Below are 25,388 nucleotides of genomic sequence, written 5' to 3'. Positions count from 1 at the left end.
AGCAGAGGCAAGCTTTCATCTACTGAAAACCAGACAGACAAACTTTCATCTATTGAAAAACAGCTTTCAGTTATGTGCTCGTAGGGCACGAGGTTGCCTTCAGGTGCTTTTGGCGGCCGGACGCCGATGACAGAGAATACCAGTTTTTTTTTTTTCGGGCACGGGGGTGGGGAAGGGGGGGGGGGGGGGGGGCACTTTAGAAGAAAGTGCCATATTCTGCCTTCAAAATGCTCCCGCCACGTGAGCACTGCATATTTAATGAGAATTTCCAACTTTTTCAAGCTCATTAAAACACCTTATGCATAAGGACCGACATTGTTTGATAAAGTTTACCATGATGGTACGAAATAGCGCTGCACAGCTCATAAAAAAAGTTGGGCTGTAACCCCCCCCCCCCCCGCCTTTCATTTTTATATCCGAAGATGCGGCCCACCAATCTGCCCTAAAGGAACGAAAACTTTGTAACGTCGTACAATTAGCAACCTTGAGGAGTTTGAGCTTAGATGTCCCGCTCGTTACTGCCGCTCTAAATTTAGCGGAATAATGCCCAGTCAGATGGTACGCATTTTTTCAACAATTCCACCGCATTTCTTGCTTAGTGTCCCCATTTACGAAACTTGGAGCTGGAAATCAGGTACCCTATGTGCATAGTATATTAAAAAAACGCATTTAGCTGAAGTGAATTTCTAGGTCTTGATTCGAGTGTCAGTAAAGTTTTCTTTCTCCCTACTTTTAATGTCATCTAGAAAGAGCTTCGCTAGAAACACCACATTCTTGTGTGAACGTGACATTGACCGCTGCCATGGCTTGCACTAAAGTACAAAGTAGCAGTGCGCAGAGCACATTGGGGCGTAAACGAAATCTTTGTAGTATAGCTGACATTTTCCCCATATCTGAACTATGCGTCTAGCGTAACATTGCATACGCTCTCTTTTTGTCTTTATTTTTTTCCATACTGCAAGGCTCCATGAACATCTGGCCGCTAAAAAGTGAGCTGCGCGGCAGGGTTGTCGGTAATCAAATGATTCAATACAATTCCGTTTATTCCAATATTTCTTTCCAATAAAACTGAGAATAGTGAGAGAAAAAACACACAGGGCGGTTACCCCTGTGCAAGGGGAGATTCAGAGACAGCTGTTAACGTATTCATACTTTACATTGTTCAAGTAGAGAACATGAGAGCGACTTCATATCTGTATAGCTACAGAGAGCGCTTTTTAGGTTTTCCACACACATTCGCTTTCGCCTAGCTGTCCTCTCCAGACCACCGCTCTAGGCGCACGGGGCCACCAATGACCTTCTCCTCTAGCGGCGCGTTTCGAAGCAGCTGCCGCAGATGGACCGTACTAGATTACTCCGTTCTTGCCATACTCTCCCTCGTCCTTCCATGGTAACCACACTCCGATTATGCATTCCTATGCTCTCGCCATACCCTCCTACTACCGGGGTAACCCTCCCGCTTCTTCCAGGGTAAATACCCTCAGTGTAGTTCACGTGTTATCTTCCCACCGCTTTTGCCTTCTTGCGCTGTGGCTACACCCTCCTCCTTACACGGCAACCATAATCGGGTTGGGGATTCCTCAACTCTCGCCGCACCCTCCTCCTTCCATGGTAATCACATTCCGGACAGTTACCGTGGTAGCCACCTTCCGGTTACGCCTTCCTACGCTGCCGCCGCACACTCCTCCTTCCACATAAATTTTCTCTCCATTCCAGGGTGACTACTCTCCGAGTGGTTCCGGTGGCAACCTCCCACCGGTGGCGCCCTCTTACGCTCTCACCATACCCTCCTCATTATACGTTAATAACCTCGGGTTAGGGATTCCTACCCTGTCACCATGCTGTCCTCCTTCCGTGCTAACCACCATTCGGCCTGTTCTCGTGGCAACCACTCTTTGGTTACGCCCTCTTGCGCTATCACCATACCCTCCTCCTTATGGACCTCCTGCATGTTTGTAAACAAACGAGGTGGCGCTGCAGTCGCTAGCGAGCTCGTGGTAGGCAAAAGGTCGGGGAGTGGCGTCGCGGATAGGTGTTGACCGCGGGTTTTCAAGGCTTGTAGGCGCGTTTCCAGTTTCTGCGAATCACAGCAATGGTCGATGCTTCCAACTTAGTAATTTGTCGAAGTACACGAGCTCGCGTTGTCCACGTGCGGCCTATAAAGAGAAATAGTTTGCCACTGTGTATTGTATATATGGTTAGTAGTAAACATGTAGAAAGCGTTCCTGCCGTTTATTTATGCGCTAGGCATATTGAATAAAACAAGTTTTGACACTCTGCACTAGCCGGAATGATTTTACTTCGGGACAGTAGTGAGGGGAAGTGCTGGCGTTGTTTCGCCGGAGCAGACATGCGCTCATCGTCTGCTGACATACGTACGTGTCGCGCTGCGCGAAAAGTGGGGACAGAGTCGTGTCCCCAATCTCCTGTCTCGCTTAGCGCTGTTTTTAGCCGCATGAACACGCACCAGCCAGGCCGACTTGTCCTCTTGTTAAGCTGGTCGATTTGGCGAAAATTTTTGATTTCTAGAATTATTTCCTTTCCTAGCCCTGAAGTCTAGTTTCGTGACGAAAAATTATAGCAAATTATTGAGTACAAATTTATAAATTACGCTTTTTAGAAGTGTGGTCGTCAAAAATTGTGAGGTAATTTCTTTGATTTCAGTGCCGCATTTCTTTGACCAAAGCGAAAGCGAAGATGCCATAAACGAGGGAATAAACTTTAAGGTTCGTTTTCTGACCTCTCACATTTTCTGCGACTGGATCACTCACCTTCGTAATTCGCATGAAAATAGAATGATTCCATTTGTCGCAAACTATTCCTGAGACGTTGAGGAGCGTAATAAATCTCTCGATTTTTTTCCCTACACGTGCAGTATTGTGTTAGTTATTTTTTGTAAGAAACGTTTTCATGTAACTATGCATGCATAAGTACTGAACATATAGAAAAACAACTAATCGCGTCATCATACAGAACAGGGCTTTATGCATATGCTGGCATAAAAAAAAACTGCGCACTATCTACTCAATTATTTGAGACCTAGCTTGGGGGGACTTGACGACGGTGTTAATTAAATTACCCAGAACTGCGCCAGGTATAGCTATAAATAAAAGGAATGACTGAAACTAGCGTAGGAATTTCATATTTGCATCAAGTTTAGTTACATATCGCATGCATGAATAACGAAAACACTTTTCATGCCGCGTCCCCTCTCAATCTCGCCACGTGTCTGTTAGTAGCACGCCTGCGGCTGCTTCTTTCCAAACAAGCTTCGCGATCATGTATTACCTCATGAAACATGACACATGCATGATGCAATGAAAAAGCATATGGCGTTTAGCACACTTAAGGTACGCTATTCTAAGCACACCAACGCGACCGCGCAAGATTGACACAACTTACCAGACTTCTTTGTACTCGAATCAAATAAATACGTCGTCATATCAAGAAACAGTTTCAAATAACTATTAAATGTCACAAAACGCGCCATTTAAACATGGTGTGCTATTAACAAAAAAACGCATTCCTTGGGGGCGAGTGAACCTGTCGGCGCCCCGTGCACTCCGGCTCAAGGTGATAAGTACGTGTGCAGCTACATATGTCTTTTTTTTCCTTGAGCAATTATCAGCCTACTATCCTGAAGTTCAGGTGAATGAACGCAGTAACTTGCATGCATTAAGTGCATTGAGTGGCAGTGCCTATCGACTCCCAGACTTCGCGCTTTACTACCGTGGCCCAATGCCTGTTAGCCAGTTTCCGAATGCGGCATTTATGCGCGAGAAACCTATCGAGGCTAATTTAATATTTTTTTATGCTACTACGCGGATCCAGCAGTGACGCAGCTGGTCAATTCATGCTGCTTCTGCAGTGCACAGGCTTGAAGCAGCCGCCGGTAACTGCGGCAGCTGCGGTAGGCACGGGCATGCGGAACCTGTTTTGCCTACCATGCGAAAGTCGCTGCTAACATCAGCGCCACCGCATCTTCGTGACGTCGCGGGGTGAAGGAGGTCCATACGTTAACCATCCTCGGGTTGGGGATTGCTACCCTGTCGCCACACCTTCCTCCTTCCATGCTAACCACCATTCGGGCGGTTCTCGTGGCAACCACTTTTTGGTTACGTCCTCTTGGGCTATCGCCATACCAGCCTCCTTATACATTGACCATCCTCAGGTTGGGGATTGCTACCCTATCCAATCCAATCCAATCCAATTTATTCCAACATCAATATCAACAGACAATGATGTCGCGGACAATGGACAAAAAGCCTCAAAATAGGGCTTGACAGCGTCCACTGACCGTCTTCTTGGCAACGACACAGCATTGAAAATATACATTAGATATGAACAAAATATGAATTCGAAGAACAAAAGATGTACAAAGAGTAGGTGAGGAACACTTTACATATAAGAAATAATAATTGAAAAGCAGCAATATAATTACACAAAAGGCAAATGTGAATAAACAGCCAATGAATATATGCAAAGAAGCACACTTACAGAGGCGAACGCTTTGTAACATGCAAGGGAAACAAATATATGTGCGTCATCAGTTATTAAGTAATTTCGGCAGTTGAAATCGCAGCATCTGATCACCATATTTTGTGCGGTTACAGGGGACCTCCCAAATCTCATGATAGCGAGTGTCCCGAATATTTCTGTTTAGTGTTAGACAAGATATGGTCTCAAGCGATCTGTTTCTCTTTCTAATACCTGTTTGATAACGCTTTCTGAGAGTATGCTGATAGAGGTCAGGAAGCGGCACTAATTTTAGTTCTCTGAAGAGTGGTTCGGAATGAGTAAGATATGGAACATTCATGATAGCGCGAACAGCCTTCTTTTGTATTATGTGTAATTTATTAATGTTTGATAATGTGGTTGTCCCCCAGACTAAATAACAGTAGCTTATTATTGACATAAAAAGGGAGTTATAAATAAGGAGTTTTACACTTCTAGGGAGGCAATGTCTCAATTTAGAAAGTACACCTGACACTCTGGATATTTTTCTAATAATTGTATCTACTTGCAAATCCCAAGACAAGTGTTGTTCAAAGAGTACTCCCAAACATTTCGCAACAGGCACAACAGGCCACACCCTCCTCCTTCCATGGTGACCACCAATCGGGCGGTTCCCGTGGCAACCACTCTTTTGTTACACCTTTTTGCACCGTCGCCATACCTTCCTCCTTATACGTTAACCATCCTCGGGTTGGGGATTGCTACCCTGTCGCCACGCCGTCCTCCTTCCATGGTAACCACCATTCGGGCGGTTCCCATGGCAACCACTCTTTGGTTACACCTTTTTGCACCATCGCCATACCCTCCTCCTTATACGTTACCCATTCTCGGGTTGGGGATTGCTACCCTGTCGCCACGCCGTCCTCCTTCCATGACGACGTCCTCCGTCCTCCTGCCACGACTACAACATACTACGACGACGCGAGACCCAGGAAGGCGCTTGACAGGCTTTTCCACCCTTGTGTGTAAGCAGTGCTGCAGTTCACAATAAATGCATTCATCAATGATACTTAGTAATGCTTATTGCATCATACAAAAAACAAATATTTTGCGCACAGTTAAAATCGCGAGAACTAGGATAGTGCGCAAACTATAAGCACTTTTCCATTACTAAGGTAAACAGGGAGCTTGCATTACGTTAAAAGGGGTTACACATAATGTAGGCTAATTCAAAATCATATTTCTGAGAGCAGGAAGGCACAAGGAACTGTTCATATAATCATGTCTTGATACATTTCGGTAAGACGTATTGTGACATGGAAAAACCATAATTAGTGAGATACGGGGGCTCCTAAATGTCTATTAAGCCCTGAAAGAGGGATGAAAGAATTCCGTGGACTAATTTCTTGCAAACGCAGGCAGGTAAGCTTCGGATTACTGATTCTTATATTCGGAGCCAAGACTTAGCTAGTGATTTCAGCACAGCCATGAGCCGCGCTCCTTCATGAAGGAACAGGAAGAAAATATCTTTGACGTTCTTGTTACTGTGTTGTGTAGGGCTCACAGCAATTAATGTGGTAGATGTAGTCAGCCAGTGAGCAAAACAAGCCAGCATCGGCAGCGGGCAGTTCTCTGCGATCATACGGGTCTCACTCCTGCAAACTTTTGCAGACTTTGCGCGTTCAGGGTTAGTAGATAGCGCCTTATATTTTTCAAGAAACAACCTACGGGTCTGCAAAAACATCTGATCAAGGGGCTTACAATTTTTCGTGCGTCCTTGCTGGACCTAATAGTTAACGCGTCTTTTCCTCCCCACGTGACCGGGCTTTACTCTCGTATCACCGCACAAAATTTCCAGGATAGCGCCTCAAGCTGCAGTGACCGTGAGGGGACTCTATACTGAACAGCGGCTGAGTTGTCAAGGTCGACCGCGCCTTTATTAACTTTATTACTTTTAAAGCAAAGCATGGGGGCAGTCGTGTTGAACGTTTTCTTTGTGCATAACTTTTGGCCGTCCTTATACTTCTGTTCAAATGTTATCGCGCTCCTGTAAGACATATATTATAGTTTAAAAGGTATCTGGATCATGAAGGGCGTCATAACTATAGCGTTGGCGCCGCACGAGAAAGATAAAGTGTTGGAGTCTCGCTCAGAGCACTCTAGCGGGATCAATACCAAACTAGTTGGTCGTTACCCTTCTCAGAGTTAACTGAGCCCGTTCAGTGTACGTTAGTTCTCTGTGGCTTGAGATTGGTTTCGTCAACTGGTGCGCTACTCCGAATACTGTTAATAATTGCATTCTCTTCCGAATGCAATTGTATCGATACGTATACTAACGTGTCGACCACAGTGAAGAGCTTCGTTAGGAGCACTGGAAAATTGGCTGTGTTTAACTATAGAACACACAAAACGATGCAATTACTTCTGGCATGTAGTTGAAAGCAACCGAATTTGACAATCATGCGAGACATTTTTTACGAGTAATTTTGGACACGAAGTCCCCTAGCAATTTAGAATATCGCCTGCCCAACGATTCTGAAGGAAATGCATCGTCATCGCCAACAAAAGGCAGCTAAATTTACTTATAACGAACCTCACGGTCTCGCTCAATGCGTTCGTTGTATCTGGTGTTCGTAGTAATTGGACTCCGCGTATTATCGTCGAAAATACTAAGTCCGTCGTATTCTGTGCTCATTTGTTTAAAACTGCGTCATGTGTGTCGATTTCTCCAAAGTACACCTATACTGCAGCCCTTTCCAGGCTCTCCAGGGCGGTCATGTTCTTGCCAACACCCTTGCTACTGACAATGCGTTTTAGGGACGGGATATAGCAAACCGTAGTTGACGCATCCACGGCAGCCGGTGGCAGGCCAGCCACATTAAACAGATTCCTAGCGGTAGGGCGGCGTTAGTACTTTACGTACAGCGGCTTCGTCAGAGCACGGCTCTGCAATGTTGTCGTTCGAACGAACCTAGTCATGGACGCAATACCCGGCCAGCTGTGAATCAATGACTCACTTCTATAAATTTACATGCATCTCGTCGCGTGTTTCCGACAGCGTCATTTACAGTTCCTGGGCCCATGCAGCCACGAAAGTGGCGCAGAGAACGTGCTCACAGAATGTATGGCCAGCTGCGCTGTCTGCTACCTGGCGCTGCCCGAACGTGGTAGCAGCACAGCAGGTGGAGCCGATTAGGCAGGCGACGCATACCATGTGACCATCAAGGCATTCAGACTTCTCAAAGCGCTGCTGTTAGTTGATCCCAGACCATGCGTAGTAGCTTCGCTTTCGACGCTGCCACTGTCTCGCACCCAGCGCGTTTCTCTTTCCACTCGGAATGCTTTTCCCAGTCCTCATATACGGAGGCAATGATTGACCTTGTAAATCATGGTCTCGCTCTTGGCGGACGGTTACCTACAGTTTGAACTCCACCTTTTACTGTTCTTTTTTTTTTTTGAGGAGGGGGGGGGGTTAGATGTTTTTTCCGGGGCGGTGTAACAGGGCCTTATAGACGCTCTTCGGTCTCCGCGATTGTTGGAAGAGCGAGTTTTTCAACTTCGGCGGAGAGTTAACGGCGCCTCCTCGTTCGCTATAACCGAGTGGTGCAGCCACAGTTGTTCGTTGTACCTGAGACGAATTGGCATTTCTCTAATGCATATTTCGACGATCGCACTGCACTCTTACGTAAAAAGCGTGGGTTCCTTATGTCTGCGGCCGTTATGAGTGCGCTATACTTTGTTAAATGTTTTCTTTCTTCCTTTTGCAAACACCAGCTTCTTCTCTGGTTGTTCGAACTCAACGACCATACAATTATCACCCTTGCAACGATGGCAGACTTGTGCCAACTATGCGAAATTTTGTCCTTCTGGTAGTTACAAAAAGTAAATAAATGTGCAGTATTCGACAGGCGGGAGCAGCATGCAAAAGCGACACGCGAGAGCGAAAACCCGCATGCGCAGCAGCTGCCAGAGGCAAATTCTGAGCAGCGTCTAATGACTATCCCAATTATCTACAAAAGAGCAATGACGAAATGGCCTCGTCGGTTGCAGCCACTAATATAGCTTTATTACTTTAGAGGCTTCTGTACACAGTGTGCACAAAATGAAATTAGGATGCGAACGCCGACGTGCAGTACGAAAACTGGTAGCATATGAGGGCATTTTAACAGCCTTCAATTTCGCTAGAACTGCGGCCGTGACCGTTGTGGCCATGTCAGCATCCTTAAATAAAGATTATGCTTCACTGCTACGTCAATCCGTCCCTTTGCAGGGTTACGTCTCTTAATAAACTAACTATGAAAAATTCCCGATTGTGATCAAACTTTCATCGATGTCGGAAACCAAAAAACTTCAGTACCATTTATGGAAACCCCAAGGAAATTCAGGAAAGCGTAACATCTTTGTCCCGTGGGTGCTCAATGTCTTCGAAGCCAGTTTCACATAACTACTACAGTTTTCGGTTCTCGCCATCGAGAATGTTGTTTCCATTAAAATTTGTACTCACAAAGTATCCGACAGAGATACAATGCCGCATTCCGAGACGCTCGCAGATTTTCGCTTATTCTGTACGCATGTGGTTTTCAAACAAATTATCTTATCGCAAAGCACCGCCAGTCGCTTTTTTTAATCGGGTATTAAAATTCTTCAACATTTAGGTACCGCAGCCGCGTAGTATGTTTACCTATTCCGAAAAAGCTTCAAAGAATGAGATCGATATTTCGAATTCCTGGAAGTACGCCACTGTGCACTGCCTCCACAGATAACCAGCACAGGTAGAGAAACAAACCATTCACCGGAAAGGTATAGGATGCAGCTAAAAGAGGTAAAGCCACAGAACAAGGATACAAGTGCTGGTTGTCATGCAGCATCCAGCACCCGCATCCCTTTGTAAGCTTTCTCTCGGACAGATGAAGCTCGTCACTTGTTGATATGCCCGATGACGAACATCTCTTGCCTGAATCGACGGCGATGACTTGACTTCTCTACTCAGCGCTGACCATCAAGCTGTGGCCATCTGGCGTGCCAGGAGTGGATCCTGTTGAGCAGAAGAAAATGAGAAGCAACATGAAGGAACTGAGTTAGCATACACCATCGCAGGCTTTGAGCCGTCGAGTGCACATACAAGAGAGGGTCGGTTTTAAATTCCGCCTAAGACTTGCATTACAAGAAACGACCCCAAACCACCGACCAAGGCAGTTCCAAAGCCCCTATAGAAATGAGAATGTTCCAGGATTCAGAGCGGGGCACTGTGTAAACGTGTCGATCTGAAGTATACATTGCACTGGGGAGAAATTCAATTCTCAGAGAGAATAGATTCACTCTGATAGGCCACCGTCCCATTCGCGCAAAAGCACCTCCGCTCCACCCCCGAGATCAACAAAGTCCCCGAAAGATAAGAGCCCTGCAGTGGCTTTCGTGGATATCAGTGCAGTCCTATCCCGAGCACTATTGCGCGCAGAGCGAACGAGCTTCGGTCTCCAGCAAACCTCTTCAAATATTCAGGCGCCGCCACACGCTTTTCTTCCTCCTCACTCTCTTTTCTCGACCGCGCACGCTCCGGGCCTCGTTCCGTCCACTCTAAATCGCAGCGACGAGTGGCGGTGGCGGCACAGTCAGGCGCTGTCTTCGCGTTCGCCGAAGGAGCAAAGTGCAGGTGCCGTTATGCAGGCCGCTTGATGCGCGCCGCACCCGCGGAGCGTGGTAGAAATAGGTTCGGACGAGAAAGCGAGAACCTGTGGGTGTTTCTATCTTGGTCGGTCCTTATGCAAAGCCGATACAGCCTCCCTCCTTGCTGGAATCCATTCAGACGAAGGCGCAACAGGACACCTTCGCGCGAGGCCCCGTCTCGGTTTCCATTGTCAGTACGCAGCCTTTGTAGAAGTGGAGACGAGAATATCAGGCCTTTTTTCCTCTTACTTTCTTCTTTTTTTTTCTGGGAAGGCTACGTGGCCGCGCCGTGAGCTGCTCGGTGGCTACTGTGCCACAGCTGCCACCTTCACAGCAGCCGAGAGGTGCGTGGCGATCGAACGCACCGCTTTCTTCCAAGTGCGGGAGAGGCTGCGGTCCCCGCCGCATAGCTTGTACACTTGGCGAAGAAACGGCGGTACATAAAGAACCTCGGCTCGCAATGCCAAAGGGCTCTCGCGACCCAGCGTGGATGTGCACTTCGGGTGGTTGGAGGCAGAAGCCACGAAAAGCAGCGAGATAGGTGTAGCGGGAAAAAAAGGAGCGTAGAAATGGATTCCGACGTCCGAGCACCAGGCGCATGCAGTTCGCTTGATGCAGGTGTACGTGTTACTCCAGCGTTGAATTAAGACGCAGGGGCCAATTTCACGAAGTTGCGTAAGGTGTCTTGCGTAAGGTCGATTCGTGATACAGCTATGAGGTCCGTGCCGCGATCGACTGCAATGTCCAGCAAGGCGACCGCCAAGGATGTCTGCGAGGGATTGATATACCTCATATAGAGAAAGTTTTGGAAATCGGGCCCGTGGTGCCGAGGCCGTACTCGTGCTTCTAGCATTAGATTCGTAGCTGTTGATTAGGTGAGCCAGAAAAAATAAACATTGTCGGGTGGAGTGCTTGTTCCTTACGCCACTCAGAACACACACGGGCTTTACCTTTAGGTTTACGATCCTTCGTGAAAGGTTGGCAACAATAACACTTTCAGACGACAAAAATAGCGTGCGTTGGAGGGGTTGTTTTGCTCGCATGCTTTTCCAAAACGCATGTATTTTAGCACGATGCAGGAAAAATTTGTTGGGCCACAGCTTCGACGGTAGCTGCGTTTTCGAAATTCTAAAAACTGAGATGCATATTATTTATGACGGGCTACACGCCTCTCAATAAATAAGGAGACTTAACAGTAATAGCTAAAAAGTTGACTATTCAGTAACAGATTCCCATCCCATAAACTAGCACGTCTTATCTATATTCTGATGCGCTACGCCGCTGATGATGCTATGCCGAAAACAACGCTTTTCTAACTTGAAAAGCCTATTTTTAAATATTGCAGGACATATTAGGGCAAATAGCTTGTATATTCTGCATTTCTTTTATCGCCCGTTAACCCGGTACGCATGGTTATAATCCCAATGTGTAAACGTAAAACGGTTCGTTCTGCTGGATCTCAGGCGTAGCTCAGTGCTTTTGGTAATTGACTGGCGCACCTGACGGGTTTAAAACGCATTAAAATGATAGAACTCAGATTTTTTCAATGAACCCGGCATGTCTATTTTGAGCAGTTACCAGGAAATAGCCTCTACAGTGTCCCCATTATAATTTCCCGCTAGTGAAATCTTTTTTTTTTTTGCATGGCTATGGTGTTTGAAAATGGGGAAGATTCCCGAAGTGCTTGATGACAGCCCTCGAGCGCGCTAATAGCACCATGGGCTTAACTCCCTTAACCCTAACGCTCTCCACCTACGAGTTATAAATTGCCTCACTCGAGTGTTCCGTCCACGCTAAATTTCACGTTTAGAAAATCGCCTGCTGGCATCGATTGCTCCTGCCTGTATCCCTGATCAAGGTGCTTATTTCCAGAATACGCGAAATCCTTCGCTCAGGTACTTGTCTCCAGATTGCGTGGAATCCGAGGCCAGATTCCCGGTCGTGTGCAAATCTCCCGGGATGCAATATCGTTTCGTTGTCCGCAGCATTGGCTGAGCTGCCATGCCGTACTTCTAGCGAGCGCGAGGTCTCGGGTTCGACCCCAGCCGCGGCGGCCACACTTGCACAGAGGAGGAGTGCACAACCGCCAATATTCTACAATTTCCGCGCCCTTTTGAAAACCCCCGGGCGGTCGAATATTAACAACGGTTCACTAATGGTCGGCACATTGGTCAGACAGAATAGCCAGGAACACTTCATAAGGCGCAGTTTCATCACGAGCCGCTACAGCTTGCTGAGGCGTATGGGAAATGTTTTGCGAACCCGGCCCTTTTATTCAGTGAAAGGCCAGACCCTTTTCCTCACTTCCTCCGCGGACTTTTGCCGAGTGTGTCCGTGAAGCTTCCCGGGAGCTCGCATGAATAGGCAGTGTGGAGAAGACCGAGTGCAGGGAACAAAACAAGTGCCGCTGCACCGCCAGTCGTCAATCCTAGTCACAAGGTTATCGAGCGCACGCGCGCGCGCCTGATTTGAACGAGACAATAGAGGCGCTCAATTTTCCAGCGGCAACACATATGCCGTATAGTAAAGAGCCCTCCCGCAATAAATCGTCATTTTCTCTTCTTTCGAAAAGCCGCCTTTGCGGCACCAGGTCCAACAAAGGACATTTAGACATGACGAGCTTCCGGGGACCGAAAGCGCACCGCTTCGACGTGATCGAGCGCCGCAACTCGCTGGAACGCATCCAGGAAAAGGTAAAAGCTCAATAACGCAGAACGCAAGCGGGAACACTCGCGATCGGGAAAATGAAACAGCGGCAAGGCTCCACTTTCGCGGGGAACAAACAGCCGAAGACGAAGCGGCGCATAGAAGAAACAACAACGCAACACGAAAGAGCGGACGGCTGCGCAGAATGATCTTTCAGGGTCCATGCTGAATGCAGCGCCGCCTCGGCAGCCGGGGAGAATGAGACACTTTCCCGCGAGAGAGCCGTCTTCGTTTCTTGCTGCCCGAGCGAGAGCTCGCTTTCACCGTTCTCTTCGTTTTTTCTCCCGTTCATCTCCGCCTCTTCCCTCGCTTTCGTTTTCTTCTTGGGACGGAATGTGTATTTCTGGCTCCACGCGTGCTCGAACGTGTGCGTACGTGCGTGCGTGTGTGGTGTATGTGTGCGTTGTATGCCGTCCTTTGGTGAAGGGACCGAGAGGACCCGGCCGTCATCACAGCGGCTCTTGAAGCGGCGCGCCAGTCGGCAGCTAATCCCGCCAAGAGACAGAATCAGCAACCGGCCGGAAGGCCACGCTCTGCCTCCGACTTAATCACCCTTTTCCGCCGCTCCATTACGGCGCGGGACTGCAGGCGCACAGCCGCTCCCGCGGCGCTGCAGTACGCCACGGTCCCGCCGCCAGGCGCTGCAGCCGGTTCATCTACCGCGACTTTCGCTTCGCGAGCGCGTGCTTCTTCTGCGCGCAGTGGGCCTCGTTGCGCTGGCCCCTCCCGCAATTATTCACTTTCCTTTGGCACCCGTTATTCTTTCCCCAAATGGACAGGCGCAACGAATCTTTCGGGCGACACGCGCGACGCAACTACGCGGAGCACGCGCCGGCACATAAACGCCACCGTCGGGCCCTTCTTCCTTGCCGCCTGTATATCGACAGGCCTCCAATCCACAACCGTTCAATGCCACCCCCTTAACCCCGGCGCTCTCCACCTACGAGTTATATAAATTGCCTCACTAAAGTGCTCCGTGCCCGCTAAATTTCGCTCTCACCTGATGGGAGGCGAAACCCCTGCTCACTGGCTTCTACAACCATGGCAGGCAGATTGAACCCGTCCCGGCACTTCATTTAAATGACCCCCGGCTTAAACTTCCTGAAACGGATTTTGCTTTAATCCAGAAAAGCTGTGGCAGCACAGCACGTTCCTGTAGAAGCCCCGGTGCGTCTCCTGCCCTCCGACGGGGCCAGCGCCGGACGACGGATCCCATGGAACAGTGAACTGGGAGGATCGCCCGCCGCCATTTATGCGTCGCGCGCCAGCTTCGCCTCTCCCGCCCACACGACGTAGAGAGCAGCTTTTCCGAGAATCGCTGTCAGGTACTCGTTCTTCAAAAAGGAGTGCTCGGATTGCGCAAGAATGGCTTCCCAACAGCGCCAGAAAATAGGAGCCTTTTCGCTGCATGGCACCAGGGCAGAAAATCACTTGGTTTCATCACATGCTTTGTCTCATGTCATGACAATGTTTAGGGTTTGAGGCAAGAATACGTAGACGAAGCTGTTTTTTTTTTTGTAACCTAACATTTTCTTTCTGGCGTTAAGGACGCCGACAGGAGATGACAATAGAAAACGTAGTAAAAAGTACTTCGTAGTCAAAGCAATGAAGGCAAAGAAATATGCTTCCAGTAACCGAACATTGTTGGGCAAGCCTCGTCGCGGCGAGTCCGCGACTCGTCGCGTGGTAGCCGGAGGTAATCGTCGGCACGGACATGAGTATTGAGATTGGCGCCGGTAGATCCGCGCGACTCCTGTGACTCGCCGATGCGAACGTGTCCTTATGTAGATTGACACAGAATAGAGAGCCTTTCATTTTCTTGTAAAAGCCGATTTTACCCGATTCCTGCAAACCCAACAGATTCCTTAATTGTCGGGATAAACTCGATTTCTATCCCAAATCCGCCTTCACGAGAAAGCAATTTTCCAGTGCGCAAGGCCGAAGACACTTCACGAAGGCTAGTGGATATCTTCCACTTATTTCAGAGGGCTTTTTGCTGTTAACGGATGGTTCTAAACTTCGTTTATAGCTTGTTATTCATGCATTTCTTAGTTTAAAGCCATACCACGAATAACAAGCAGCCAAAAATGTAGCAATTTATGCCTCTCACAAAAACGAGCGCTTATAGTATAGTGTCTTTTGCTCAAAAAAAAAATTGGCGCGAAATACCCCGGACATATGGGACATATGGAACGTTTCATTTAATAACCGGATCCCTACCCGAATTTGAGCACAAAAAAGATCGCCCGATTTTTACCCCCGAATTGTGGAAAAAATATAAAACCCTAGATCGATGAGCCAGAAGTACAGTGAGCACGACAAGCTCGTCCAAAGCTTGCGGAATCCAACAGCAGCTGAATGTTGATATGCCTTGTGCTATATTTTTTTATATTTTCTCCCGCTTGCTCGAAAACACTGTCTCTGAAACTTGGCGGCCATGGTAAATGTCATACGCCGTTTTAAATGCTCTGCAGTGCACCGTTCTTGTGGTCTACAGTTTAGCGGGCTCTGTACATGTCAGGGTAGAAATCTAGAAAATAAACATTTTGTGTATGCATTTTCATACTTGTCTGGAAAGCATATAAAATGATGTAACGTAATCCAAACATGCTGTCAATGTATTATTCGCGAATAATTTTATCTCCAGACGTCTCTGTGGCAAGTTCCACAAAAACCGCTAGTAGCCACGCCTGATCGTGCATGCCCTGTGGCAACGCATGTTCTATTCATGTTAAAAAAATCGAGCTCCGTACGAGATATGAAAGATTTATTGCTCGTTTTTCTTTTTTCAGGTTAACCAGCGAATGACGTTCCAAGGCTTGAAGTCAAGAGTGACGAAAGCCCGTCCAATCGGTATAATACATGACGAAAAATGAATGTTTTTTTTAATGCCTCTTAGGCTCCCCAACGGGACCCCTGTTTACAGTGAAGGCAAAATGTAGTAGCGTCACTTTAAATACGGCGCATGACGGAACCCATACATGTTGCACATACCGGTGCCAGATTTACATCGTTGCGCCAACGCTGGCATTAGTATGGCGGAAAAAGCTTCTGTTTACCTCAAAAACCACATTTTTCAACACGAGGGATCACCTCGGTCCCTGAAACACCTGGTATATGACACCTTGGAATTTTTCTTCCTTTACATTTTTCTTCGCCTGCGCTAATTCAGTCATGTGCTTTCGGGTTGGCGCATGCGCAGTCTGCATGTCATAGTACAGTGCAGTATAGGTGCCAGCTTTTCACTGATGACCGGAACATGCGGGAGCGCAGCTCTCATTCTGGATACCAGGGATCGGACGGAGCGCAGGAAGGTCAGGCTGACGCTCCTCAGAATCAATAAAAGGTCCAGGACAGCCGCAAATAGACGCACTGCGGCGTATATGTGCTTCGAGTCAGCAGCCTAGTCTTCTCATTTGGTACAGATTATTTCCTTCCCCCGAAGGAGTGATGCAACAACAGTTTCGGGAAACAGGGCGGACAAAAGTGAAATGAATACCGTAACCGGTGTGGGTTAGCTTTCTGAAAATGCTGAATGTCAGTCGCGAAGAATCGCAGGAGACGAGTACATCCAGGAAAGGAAGGCGCCCATCGAACTCTTCAAAGGTAAAATGTATTGCTGGTTCTATGTTGTTCAGGCGTAGAGCAAAGGCTTCCAATGCTTCTTCCCTCAGGTCACAAAAGCAATCGACCACGTATGTTGTACATAAGAAAAACTTCGGGGACAGGCGTCAACGACGCAAGTGCATGAGCCTCGAGTTATTCCATTGATCGACGCCGTTTACTGTTCGTCAAGTTTCAAGACAACTGACGCCGGTATGCGAACTGAATTTGGGAGAGGCCAAATAAAGTTCTGCTTATCCGGGATAGAGTCGTTTTTAAGAGGCTGTAGGATAAACTAGCTTGAAACCCCGAGCGAGGTTGTTCATCCCGAATATACAGCTGCAGCTGTCCAGAATAGTGGAAGCAGAGCGCGCACACAGCACGCAATGATTCCCAACATTTGACTCCTCATTTTGAGCGAGACAGTACTTGGGCCATTCTTCCTTGCCATTCTGTATGTGCTCGACTTGAAACTTCGAATCCAGATTTTTTCTTTTACATCCACTGTTGTACGTACTTAGCTGATTAGTAAACTCTTTCATGAATTTAGCCTGAGTCGCTGCTACTCATACATACTGACGAGCTCAGTCCCAACGCCTTGTGATGCATGTGCATACGCGCGTGACGGCAACTGTCACGCGGCCCTGCATCTGGCGCCGCTTATATTCAGGTGCTCAGGAGCAAGTTTCTGAGCGCATGGCAATAAAGGGATTCGCAAGACACGAACTCATGTCATGTCTCGAGACATATGTCATTTGTCGCATCTCTCACGTCCTGTCTATGCTTTCTGCAATAGCCCAAGACCGCTAGACAAACAGTGCATGGGTCTAGTTTCGTCTGCTAGTCTTCGCACCGGGAAGTAACGGGAACGACGCTGCAACGTCGTAAATGATTAGCACGCCCCGTAACCGCGCGTTATCTAAAACGTACAAGGAGTAACACTCGACAATTGCACTACCGAAGCAAATTAACGTAATGCTGCTGCCAGATGCTGCTCCAAGCCGTGATGCATCACGATAGAACGATCCCCGCACGAGCGTCGCCAGCTGCGACTCTTTCTGACTGCTCCGTACACTGTGAAAGTGCCAGAGTTTTTCGGGCAGTGTCGACCGTGACTTTGGACTGTAGAGAGCCACGTCCTCGTTATGTTGCCCGTATTTCCCACAATTTCAGCCAAGACACGGCATGCACAAATGGCACGCGATCGTGGTGCCCCGCTGCAGAAAAGTTGTCCACGTACAGCAGACCATATGTAGCATTTGGCTCCTGTAAGTGCTCTCTTGACATTGAAAAACAAAAATAAAAACGAGGCTGAAACTTTATTTCTTTCTCAGTTCGAGATGACGTCTCTCTTCTGTGTATAACGGCGCTTTGTATGGAACCCGTTAACACGTCCATATTACACCGCCAGAAAGAATTTAATACACCTCCCCTTTTTCTGAAGGTCGCATCCTTTTCTCCCTATCCACGTACCTATAAAAAACTGCACATCTCCAACCAAAAACCGCTGAGTGTAAATGATGTGTGCCGCCTCCTGGAGTTGTGCCTATCAAACACATACTTGTCGTCAAACGGGGAATTTTACCGATAAGTGAAAGGAACACCAATGGGAGCATCCATCTCTGTTGTCATGGCCAATTTAACAATGGAACACGTCGAACAACGAGCCCTCAACTCATTCTACCCGAAACCAAATATTTTCCTCAGGTATGTCGACGACTGCTTCGCCCTCATCAAAAAATCCGAGACTCAAAATTTCCTTCGTCAATTATACTCCGCAGAACCTGACATTCAGTTCACGCTAGAGGTGGAACAAGAAAACTCCCTGCCGTTTTTGGGCGTCCTCGTGTCCCGAAACGACAATACCCTTCAATTCTCCGTATACCGCAAACCATCCCACTCAGGCCGGTATCTCCACTTCTCTTCGAACCACCCGATAGTCCATAAAGCATCAGTGGTGAAGACGATGTTCAGAAGAGTTGAGACACGCTGCAGCACAGAGCTTGGCAGAAAAAAAGAACAACGCACGATATTCAAAGGACTCATCATGAACGGCTGCCCAAAAGACTTTATTCAAAAAACCATTCGACGTCAAAAACACAACATTCGTAAAGAAATCAACGTACAAATACCAACGCCACCACCAAAATACGTCACTTTACCTTATGTCGGAGGTGTCAGCGAAACCATCGCACGAATCCTGAAAAGATCGGGTCTCCAGGTTTCGCACAAGCCCACAAACACTGTTGCGCTTTGCCTACCTGTTCCCAAAGACCGGCCGCCGAGAGAAAGAGCCCAAAGCATTGTCTACCAAATTCCATGCGCCGACTGCGACGCAAGCTACATCGGCGAAGGCAAAAATTTCAAAGAAAGAATTCGGCAACATAAAAACGACGTCCGCAAATTCGCAAGAGAGCGCAATCCAGTAGCCGAACATTCCGAGGACTCCGACCATAGAGTCAACTTTGAAGAGACCCGCATCTTCGGAATCGAAACAAATTACCACAAGAGGCACCTTCTGGAATCCTGGCATATCCAAACCACCCCGAACAATATCAACCGCACAAAAGGAAACCTGCCCCCAGTATATGCCCAGGGACTTCGCTCTTCAACGCAACGAAAAAAAGTCGCCATTCAGCACCTCCCTGCAGTGCGCCAGCGTGACTAACAGCCTAAAACCCCTCCCCCTCCCCCTCCCCCGCGTCTTGCGCGACACAGCTGTCGTTCTTTTCACCCCCCCCCCTTCCCTCCATACTTAAAAGACGCTAGCTACTGCCCTCAGTCACCCCTGATGAAGGAGCCGAGTCGGCTTCGAAACGTTGGGTTAAAGTTAACATTTTTGGTTGGAGATGTGCAGTTTATTATAAGTCTTCAAATCCAACCAGACAGGTAAATCTATCAAAATGTTTAGTTTTCAATCTATCCTCGTACCTGAGTTGTCAACGTTCGTAACCACCACAGCTTTTTGCGACTGAGCGCACCTTCCTCCCCGACCGCGATACTTTCGTAATACCTGCTTAAGTGGGAATCTCGAACAAACCCTTAGCGTGAGGCCGGTACTTTCAATCTACTTAGAAAGGTGTTTTTCGGCTACAAGAATGCGATCAAGCTCTTGCGTGCCGTTCAAAAAAGCTTGCCTTGAAAGCGCCGTGTAAAGCCTATCACAGTTTGGATTAGTTCGCATCAAGCATTTGTTAGACGCGGCACGTGGATTCTTGAGCATAACTTATTCCATTCGAGGCGCGCATGTGGGCTCTGAGTGCCTCATACAGACAGGCACTTGCCACTCAATGCTTGATTTCAACCAGCAAGTCGATTTGATGTAGAGTAGATTTGATGTAGAGAGATTTGATGGCGCCAGGAGAAGCCTCATTTCGAAAGCCTCACAATTACTGCGGCGTTCTGCGCAGCATTGTACTGCACGTTAGTAAAGGGCTAGAATTTCTAAAGAACCTTCAAAGCAGAGAGAGAAAATGCAGAATTTTATGAGTGACTGATTTAAGAGCCAGACAGATTCATGTAGTTTCCTCTAGATCAATCGATCGGTCGGTCGGTCGGTCAATCAATCAATCAATCAATCAATCAATCAATCAATCAATCAATCAATCAATCAATCAATCAATCAATCAATCAATCAATCAATCAATCAATCAATCAACCAATCAATCAACCAATCAACCAGTCAATCAATCGTCGGTCGATCAACAAAGCCACTCCTCGGCGGTTTTCGACAATGGTGAGGATTTCAAAGTGAAATCCGGCGAGTTAATAAAGTGACCGAGGATAGGACAATCAAACAGGTGTAAGTATAACAGGTATGCTGTTTTCCCAAGCAATGTAGCATTGGTCAGAAAGGGGATAATGTAAACGTCAAACTATCAGACCGGGCATTTGCAGATTATTGTTATTAGACAATTTGTGCCAGCAAGGACCAAACGGACTGGTGTGGCACTGTAAAAGCTTTGCGCATTTCAAAAGAGAGAAAGCAAGAAAAGAAAATGCTTGGCACTTCTTACAGTTGCTGGCTGAAACTAAGTCGAAGGGCTGAAAATGAAAAAAAAAAAGCGGTCACGTTGATCATTCAGACGGCTGGCGTGTTTTTTTTTTAATTTTTGGACGTGTCCTTTCATTGTCTTGCTATCATAATGTAAAAAAAAAGATCAGTTTTGTGCGTCCCTTGAAAGGACGAAAAAGTGATATAATGGCATTTTGCAGCACCTAACCAATTGATATAACCATGTAGCGAACCCTTCATGTACACGGGCGCCATCCCTTTTTCTGTTGCTTTATCCATTTTTTTAACGTCCGAGTTATTGTTTGCATCTTGTCACGTTCATGCGATCAGTAAAAGCTGTGCAAAAGGCCTAAATTATGTTTGCATTTGGTGACCATTTCCTTTTCTTAGTCTTTTTGTCATTGTGACAGGGAATAATTTTCAACCATCAGTCAACTTATTTAACCTAAAACTGCTTGACTATACATCACCTAAAAATGGCTGGAAGTTTGTACATGACACTTCCAAGGGCCTCTTCAAACCTTTCATAAGATAGCGATTTATGCCCAAATAAAATTCAGCTTTGTGTGCGCGTATACAATGTACTAACCGCTGTGTTTGGCGTCATATGGGCAACAGCGGCCAGTGAACAGGTTTATCTTTTCATCACTAAGGCTTTATTTTTCTCATTATCGTGTCGTTGTGTACTTGTTTGAATTGAATAAAAATGAATTTCTGCAAGGGACTCAGAACAGGGATCTGTTTGGCTGTTCAGGCGAGTTGGTTCGTCATGACGAAACTTGTAGCGCTTGAAGGCACGGACAGACGCGCCCGTGCTGTCTACTTCGTCTCTGTGCATGTCTTCAAGCAATAAAAGTTTCGCCAGAATAAATCATTGCAAAGTCTCCTTAATTTCATGCAAAAGCAAAGTTTGCAGCGCGACATGGCAAGCGAGGCGTCTAGAGTAAAACAAAAACTTTCCAATATAGGTTCCTCTCAGCACGCAAGCCTTGCATTTGTTTTCTTGAGATCAGTGTATACGTCCCGTGCCCGCCTCTACCTATGCCTGTGTTCCAAGAAGAGCACAGTCTCGACGGCGAGGCGTAAAAGAGGCTCGGTGTTGAGGCCTTGCCGGAGTGAGTAGTGCGTTATGGGAGCAGGTCGCACTGATCGAGTCACCTCCATGATCACATTTCCTGAAAGCGAATGAGGTGAGGCAGCGAGGTGCCCAGCCGCACAAACAAGGGAAAGGCGTGCGGTCAGCCTGCAGAGGGGATGGACGCGATTACCTACTCGGAGAGGACCAAGGGCCGAGCAGCCCGGGCACGGGGGCGACCAACAGAGATCGACGGATAGGCAGCCGGGCATCGAAACAGGCATGCGTACTTTTGGCAAACAATCATTAGGCGAGAGAAGCGGGGCTTGCATGTCGGAAGCGTCGAGCGGGTCCTCGTGTTAGCGCGCCGTGCCACGCACTGCACACACTCAGCGTGCCAGGCTAGCGTACGGCGCTGCGCAAAAGCCTTCGCTTTTGCCGCTGATAATACTTCTCTTCGTAGTTAGGTATAAAGCTCGCTGATTGGTGTCCCGAAAGGAATGGAGCGCGAACGCGACAAAAGAACGACGGAGGGCGAGAGAAAATAAGAGGACAATATGGGGCGCCGCAGAAGACCGAAAGAGAGAGAAAAGAAGAAAGAAGGCGTACAGCAAAGCAGGCCAGAACGGGTCACGCTGCTGCAGGACGACGAAGGCGGAATCTGACGGTTCCGGAAATCCCGGGACCCGCCAATGGGTGTGCGTAATGAACTCCAGCTGAAGACGAGCTGCTCGCCTCTTCTCCCGCGGGAGGAGGAGGTGTTGACTCGGGAGCTGCAGTTTTGCTGTATCGGCTGCTTCCTTTTATCTTCCTTGCGTCACCCGCAGCGGCGCCTTCAAGTTAATTGGGGAGATTACAGGCACGCACTGGGAGCACGCTCCACGGACGAGTACAGCTCGGTCAATATCGCATGCTCACCGCAGTGCGTGCTATACGGTCCTTCTTGGGGTAGTGCTCTGATATGCTACTTTCTCTCTCAGAGGCAGAAACGAGATCTACGGTTCAGCAAAAATAGAAATAAAGTTCTCTTGGCATCTTCCTGCAAGATATAAACAGAGCTCCTTCTGCATCACACTGTATGTAGCGTTACGCGCTGCCATTCACAACTACACCCTTGAGGGTACAAATGATTGCAGTGCGCGAATTGCCCCCCCCCCCTCCCCCATCCAGCGTTTCTCCTTATATGCATTATTTTTCTTCTACAGCAGGAAAAGAGGTGGTAAATAAACAGCCGAGCGAATGGCGGAGGTATTCCGTATAGTCCATCGTTGTTCCTCTAGGTTTCACTCCACGAATAAAAGTTTAATCAAAGGGCAAAAGAGACAAAATACTCTAGAAGAAACTCGCGCGATATATAAATAGGTTTCACAGACGGCAACAGCTGCCCTGAAAAGCAACGCCATGAGTTATGTAAGAACACATATCAGAATTTAGGAGCTCTAAGCACTGCGCGACGGCCGTCTTGGAAGACTATGGCGGCATCTGAAATTTATAAAACAGCAGGAACAAAGGCTGACGAGTATCTGAGCGCTGCCCCCAGCACTCGTGAAAAAGACTCGGCGTGCCTGGAACATTTTCTTCGTATCTTTACGAGCGTTGTTAAAGTGCCCGAGAATCGAGAAGATACACTTAGTGCTTCGGTTTTTTTCTTCCCCGTGCAAAGATTACTTCTCATGAGGCGCTATGCGAGTTGACTTTTCTCGCCAAACATGGCTGGTGTAGACACCCCACCCTCCGCATCGCCCCGTCGTTTACTCATAGGCAGAAAAAACTCTTTCCCAGAAGGCAGAAGGAAGCGACTTCAGAGGGAATAAAGTATGATAATAAAATATAACTGTTATCCGCCACGAAGTAAGAATAACGATGAGAGGAGGGAAGATTGCGGACTGACGGGCAACTAAGTTTACATCACGGACCACAACAAGATTACCCCGACGCTGCCTCTCGTCGTTTGCTTCGTTCAACGCAGTGGTGCCTAAGGCAGTGCATGCAACCATTTCAGAAACATACCGTCTCCTTCGCTGTTCCCTTATGGGGCCAGTGCCGCAAACATTGATAAGCACAGTCGATTAGGCATACAGACGGGGCGCAGTTGATTCTTTCTCTCAGCGCGGCAGCAAGCGCCCGAGGAACCCGATGCTGGTCGCCATTGTGGGCGCGCCTTCCCTCGAATAGCGGCGACTGCTGCGAAGGAGCTTCGTGTCCGCAAGAAATACGAGCGTGATGCGCCCATTGAACACGCGAACAAAGCGGAATCAACGAGTACTTTGTCGCTGAGCAGTTTCGCCTGCCCCCGCACGCGCCACTGTAAAAAATGACGCTTCCTCAGCTGGCCTCGGTTTAGGCCGTCAGGGGTATTGTCGCGGAGAACTGCTGATTGACTTGTTGCAATTATTCCACGTGTTTGCATTCGGGGTTTTTTTTCTTCGTAAACGAAGGGAGGTGCGACAAACACCGAACGGGCGGAGCGCCTTTGTTTGACGGAGATGAGCACTATTTAGCTCTGGCGGAGGCGCCATTCAGAGCGGTTCGTTAGCATGCTGAATGTAAACGGCTCCTGTCCGTTGTGATGCGCCGCGTTTGCCGTGCGCCGGATGCTGTCGGTTAGCAGCGCGTGGGGCCATGCCTTTCTCCGGCTGAACTACTCCACACGACCGGCGGTAAAGGTATACAGCTTCGCGTCCTCAATGCATCCCCTGCACCTTCTTACATGAAAAATGAACGAGCAGGGAAGCACCTCCAGGTGATTAGGCGACGCGCACCGGCGCTTTGAAATAACCCCAGTGCGGAGCGCTGCACTAAATTCGATAGACCTTAGCGCTGCAGTAACGCGGCCAGTAGGCCTTGGAAATCAAAGGACGTGCACATGTGTATCTACTATACCTGTCTTTCGAATTTATTGCCTAGCGTGTTTCTGCGCCCCACTCGTATACTTACCTGATGGAGTCTTTTTGACGCCAGGTCGGAATTGCACCGCGTAGGCCTTGCGTTAGCCGCAAAATATTGCGGACGCGACACCTGCCTCGGAATCAGTTTGGCGTTGCAGGGAACAGCCAGCTATTGCTCCGATACCGCCGACTTCATATCTTTCGGCCTGCTCTTGTGCTGTCCGTTATTCAACCAAAAAGAAGAAAAGAAAGATATAGAAGGAAATAAAAGAACTGCGGAAGAAAGAAGGGCGGGGGGGGGCGGAGCGGGCAAAGAGACGGGAGGGTTGTTGGCGCACTGGCAGTTATAGGCGGCTCGGATCGCTCCCGTGCGGACGGGCCCCGTGCCACTCCCCGCCCCAGCTCGAGCGCCTCGTCCCGCCCGGTATCGACTGCGGCCCGGTACACGGTGCTTTCAATGCGCTGAGCTGGTGACATTATTGAAAAACCGTCTCGGCAACAGAACAAAGGCTAGGCCGCTCGTTCTTGCAGGTTCAGCCGATACGAACTCCCCTTTCCACGTCACCCGTAGCGAGCTGTACGCTGAAACGGCCTCGGCAGGGCGGGCTCCGAGTCGCACCGAAGACTACAGGGACAGCTTGCGCTTACCTCTGCCTATTTGCGCGTGCGCGCCTGGAGCCTCTGTGCGCGTAGTAGTGTGTGCGTGCGAATGGGCGCGCATTTCTGTGGAATAAAACAACAGGGAAAGAGGAACAAGAGAGAAAGCGCTACTAGACTGAATCGAAAATGTGAGGTACTGCTTGCTTTTGAGGAAAGTTTCGTATATCGGCCTACTTTGTGCTATAATTCCCTGCTCGAGTTCAGCCTTTCTTGGGCAACTGTAAACCCCGTTTCAAGTGCGCGCGGTTTCGTGGGGCGGAGTACTGTGGTAAACATGCGTCACAAAAACAAACGACCGAGAAAAGAAAATGAAAAAGTA

At 48.2% G+C, this 25,388-nt stretch overlaps 1 protein-coding gene across 1 annotated transcript in view; it reads right to left on the bottom strand.

Moving 5' to 3' along the window:
- LOC144114635 (protein qui-1) overlaps positions 1 to 25,388 on the bottom strand; it is a 565,534-nt gene that overhangs the window by 335,463 nt on the left and 204,683 nt on the right. The window contains exon 2 of the mRNA XM_077648494.1: positions 9,410 to 9,490. The gene's annotated coding sequence lies outside the window, so the exon portion shown is untranslated. The remainder of the gene's footprint in view (positions 1 to 9,409; positions 9,491 to 25,388) is intronic.

The sequence above is a fragment of the Amblyomma americanum genome, chromosome 1, assembly GCF_052857255.1.
Source record: "Amblyomma americanum isolate KBUSLIRL-KWMA chromosome 1, ASM5285725v1, whole genome shotgun sequence".
NCBI classification, from domain to species: domain Eukaryota; kingdom Metazoa; phylum Arthropoda; class Arachnida; order Ixodida; family Ixodidae; genus Amblyomma; species Amblyomma americanum.
Note: the sequence above shows the minus strand (reverse complement) of the source record. Positions and strands in the feature narration are given on the sequence as shown.